Raw genomic sequence first — 5,000 nt, forward strand, 5'->3', positions numbered from 1 at the left:
AAAGAGTGTTTTTTATTCAATAATCCTTACCTCATGAAAATGAAGTTTTCAATTTCCCCTCCTCTGCTCAGCTATAGCAGAGGAAAATAAGTAGATGGTTTTTATTTGTGGGTGCCTGGCGCTTAGCCAGCTTCAAACCGCAACAATCAGGCTCTCTGACTCCACCAGGAATCTCATACCAGCCCTGCAAACTGACAGCAGCCAGAGGCATATCTGGGCTAATGTCACAGCCGCAGCTTCAGCACACGGCAGGGTGACTCTGACCTAGTTCTAACCCTGCTAAATATGCAAAGAAAGAACAGAAGAGCGTGTGGGGGAAAACAGTCCAAGGGTTTCCCTGTTTCCTCAGTATTCTCTGCTACTTTAATACTTACACTGCATTGGAACACGTCCAATGCCAGATCTTCTTACGGGTGTACCAAGAGAGGAAAAACATGGTAACATTTGAAGGGTGGGATGCTTGGGGTGTTGTTTTTTATTTTTTGAATACAAGCGTATAGGAAGATGTGATTTTTCAAAGATTAACATTTTGACAAAATTTAAGAAAAAAAATGGAAAACCTTTTTGAGTGGAAATCTCTTTTCAGTTGCTTACCTTTCCTTTTTGCTTGTTTTTTTCAATCTTTTTGTTCTTAACTTAGTCATCAAGAGTTAAATGCTAGCCTGATTATCATTCTGACAGGCCTTTTTAGTTGTTGTTTTTCCTTTTTAAGAAAATGGATATTTGTGCACTTGGCTTTATCTTTGTTTCAATGTCTGCCTTTTCTTTAGCATTTCTGGTTCACTTCCACCATAGAAAATACTCAAACTTCAGCTTCTCTTGATTCTTTATTAACTCTAGACCACTGTGTATTACATAGCTACTTCTTTGCTATGGAAACACCATTTTATTTGAATCACCCACACGGTTCTGGGTATTTCTGTTTTTCAGCATCTTAATTTCAATATAATACTGTGTTCACTGACAGTGCAGAGGGCTTTACTGAGTGTAAGGGCAGAACAGCATCCTGGTCTATGTCCTTCAGATGGTATTGAAGCCCCTCAGCCAGGATCTGGTGATACCCAAGATGTAAATGTGTCCTCTGAGTCTGAGAACACACCTGAGGCTGAGCTATGAAATTCCACCGTGGCAAGAATGGGAACGTTGCTTGGCATAGGGACCATAAGAACCTGTGGCAAAAAGAAACCGTCTAAATACTTGCTACCAGTGATCATGAGAGAGAAGAGATGCTAGATGAATGGATAGCCTCAGTGTAGTGCCATTTTCTACTCTGGAGAACAAGAGCACCACAAAGCAGAGCAAACAGAGAAATGTGAGGAAAGCTTCCTACAGAGGAAGTTCCTGCAGAGCAAGAGGACAGTAATGGGACACAAAGGAACAGCCATGTTTTGAATGTGCTCCTGCTGCATGAGGGGCACTGCCACTTGATAGCACATGTGGAACAAATCCCAGACATGGAGATCCTTGTCAGAGTGCTCAAGAAAAAAAGGCAAGGACAGGAAGACATGGAAACCATTAATCAGAGACCGCAAGTGGTGTTGTTTCTGGCATAGGTTGAGAGAATGCTGATCATTAACTCCTATGAATATTCCTGACCTTGATCAGGAAGGCTCTTAATTAAATGATTATGTCCCTTGACTTCTCCAAGTCTCAGGCGTACGAGACTTCTATGCTTTCCTCGGCAAGGCATTTTTCGGAATCAGGATCTCCATTATTACAGTCAACTAATTATTTGAAAAGCATTTTCATCTGGAGTCCAAGCAATCAAATTAAATACAGTTAATGTCGGTTTGGCAGGACTCCACACAAAAGTTGCTCTGTTTTTGTGCAGAATTGGAAAATCAGTTTTTGCTAATAGCCTGATGTATGAAATCTGCTGCTACAGCTTTTCACTGTTTACCCATCTTCTCCATTTGCTGCAAAACTGTTGATGCAATTCTGCTGTGATAAATGAAGCCCAAAACCTCACAACATCCTGCCTTTAGCAAAAGATCATGTAGGAACCAGAGACTGAGAAAGAATGAATTGTTCTGCTTTGCAGTAGAAGTTGATAAAGACAAAGAGCATGCTGGAAATAAAGGAGCATGCTGAAAATAAAGGAATCAACTTTATGCCACTTTATCAAAAGAGATACAGCAAGACGGTGATATAAACCAGGTTCTAGCAGCTATAGGAGATTTCAGGTAGGAAGGCAAACTGAGTAACACCAAGTAGAAAAAGCATATGTATAAAAAAATACTGCAAACCAAACCTCATTTTGGAGAGAACTGCAAACAAGCAGATGGACGCTTTCTAATAAGCTCACATGTCTATTTGTCTAATTACTAAACACTTTGAAATTAATTTGACTTTTCCCTCTGAACAGCTATCCGTATGGATCATTTTCCACAATGACCAGGGAGTAAAGTACACCTAAACCTGAAGACAGCGTGTGTCTACTTTTGGCTCAATGAATTAGAGTGCATCCTTTTTATAACGAAATTCTGACGCAAAAAAAGTCATGACTTCATCGCTGTAAAACACGTCAGTCATAGAAAGGATTAATAATCTGTAACTGCCATGAAGTTGCGTTAGAAGACTAGAAGGCTCTTATTAAGTCATAATTGGAATAAGAAGAGTCAGGCAGATGAATGAAATCTTTAGTAAGCAGAGGGATATGGATTCCACAATATGCTGAAGAAATGCAGTAACAGAAACAATGATCATTAATATTAGTTACAAACCAAGATTAATCTCTAGGATAGGCAGAATTTCAGGGTAAAATACTTGAGTTGATGAAATGTCACAGGTGATGGCAGTTTTAATCACTGCTCTCAGCAAAAAGAAAGAGTCCTTTTTTGGAGGTCTTTGGGAGGAAAACTCCCTTCTGCCTCTGGGATGCTCCCAGAGATGCACTCAGGAGTAAAGCAGAGCTGTGTGCCTACCAGCCCAAGCCACTGAGTGCTGGAATACAGTCCAGCTGCCCCCAAGCCCCAGATGGTCCAGCTTTGTGGGCAGCTGGAAGGCACCAGGTAGAGATGCGCCCAGCAGGTAAAGGGTCCCTCACAGTGGCTTGTGCCACGTTCCCAACATCAAGACTGTGTGTGTTGTCGTGTTAAGCACTTCAGAGCTGTTTATACTTTGCATATTTTTGCATTGTTATTGCACAATTAAGCTGAAGACTTCCAGACCAAGCTGTCCCAAGAGCACAAGGAAATCCAGTGGCAGTCAACTTTCAATCCGGTTAATTAATCAGAGGTTTAAAAAACAAACTCGTCCTATGTGTCTCATGCACGTTAGGAAGACACAGTCAGTAGTTTCTTTTATAAAGAACCAAACCTTTTTCAGGTTAGCAAATATATATTACATGACATCAAGTATCACTTGTATAAAATTATGCTTTTCAAGGACCAATGAAGAACTGGTTTAGACTTTTTCTCTGAGGTTCCAGCAAAAAGATTTCATTTTCACATCCTCAGCATTTTATCTAAAAACACCTGTCTCATCAGGTTATCATTTCAACTAGACAAGGGACTTGAGAAAGAAAACAGATGTCTGATGCATCCTCAACAAGAAACAAGAAAATATATGCCATGAATATTTTTATGGTCTTTTCTTTTCCTCATACTGTTATCACCATGCAAATAATGTGCACAGGAGTCTTCAAACATCTTCTAACCATTTGGTAAATCATTTCACAGAATAATGAATTCAAGTACTGTGAATCAGCCCCCAAAATTTAATGACTTTAGTTTTTATGTCACATCTGGAAACCAGTAGGACACTGTAGTGGGTGCACCTTCGGAGGGTGGTTCTTGGCTTTTCCTCGGCTCTCCATGTCTGTGGTCAGGACCTCTGTTTCCACAGAAGCGTAGGAGCAGAACATGCCGACCATGTCTACTGTAGTGTACAGCAGAGAAACTGCCTCGTGTTCTTGGAAGTCAGCCCTGTGTTACACAACTGCAGTTCAAAGGTTACAAAGGCAAAGGCTTTGCCAGCAGACTCCACACTTCAAAGCCGCGGCAACAATTGTTGGATCAAACAGAGAGGAAAGAAGTTGCCTGTGGGTCCCTGAAGCAAACTGGAGTCTCAGAAGAAAAAACAGGATCCAGAAGAATCTTACTGAGAAACAATGAGAAAAAAACCCTGCTCATTTATATGGAACAAAAGCCCGAGTCCTCAAGAAACTCTCCCAAGTTGCTTCCACATCCAATCAATATTTTCTTTAGCACATATGGAATGAGCCTCAGCCAGCTTCCACCTCCAGACATTCCTATTTCTGACTATCCTTAGAAGGAAGCAAGGCAGCTAATTCAAAATCTCATTCATATGAACAGGAGCCACCAGGCTTGCACGGACAGTCTCACCATGCCGTTTTCCTGACTCAACAAATTGCTGCAGATAAGCTCAGCCATACGTTCAAATATATCCACACATATGTCCTTAGCTCACAGCAGATGTGAGGTGATGTCACATGAGCTCAAAGCCCCAGTGACAGACAGCAAATCTGAAGACGGAAAATTCTGACAAATGCAAATGAAAGAAGGGAAATTTAAGACTGGTAATAGATGACACCGGGGCAGAGATGAACTCTGGTCTACAAAATCTACATAAACAAGGTGGAATTCCCATTCCCTGTAAGCCTGACTCTTTCTTATAGTCAACACCAAAGTCACATCAGCTTTGCAATGGACCAAAAAACCTTGTCTGAGGCACAATGCCAGCAATTTGGATTTGCTTTAGTATGACCTCTCCCTCCTGCTGCAGCAAAACCTCCTCAGAAGTTCTTTTAAGAAACTCTTTGCTGCAAAAATTAAAGCTAGTGAGACTTCTCAAGGAGATGAAACTGCCCCTGTTTCAACTTCAGCATCTTGAGGCTCAGACTGTTCCTTGAAACCGAGGATTTGCAATGCGCATGCTGCCAAAGAAGATTTGCTGAGGATAAGAGCCTCCTCATCTGTCCAGTCAGCAGCATGGATGGTGGGTGTTCATCTCTGCTGTTTCAGAGAAGAGCACATCAC

This window comes from Corvus brachyrhynchos, unplaced genomic scaffold (assembly GCF_000691975.1).
Source record: "Corvus brachyrhynchos isolate BGI_N302 unplaced genomic scaffold, ASM69197v1 scaffold91, whole genome shotgun sequence".
NCBI lineage: Eukaryota > Metazoa > Chordata > Aves > Passeriformes > Corvidae > Corvus > Corvus brachyrhynchos.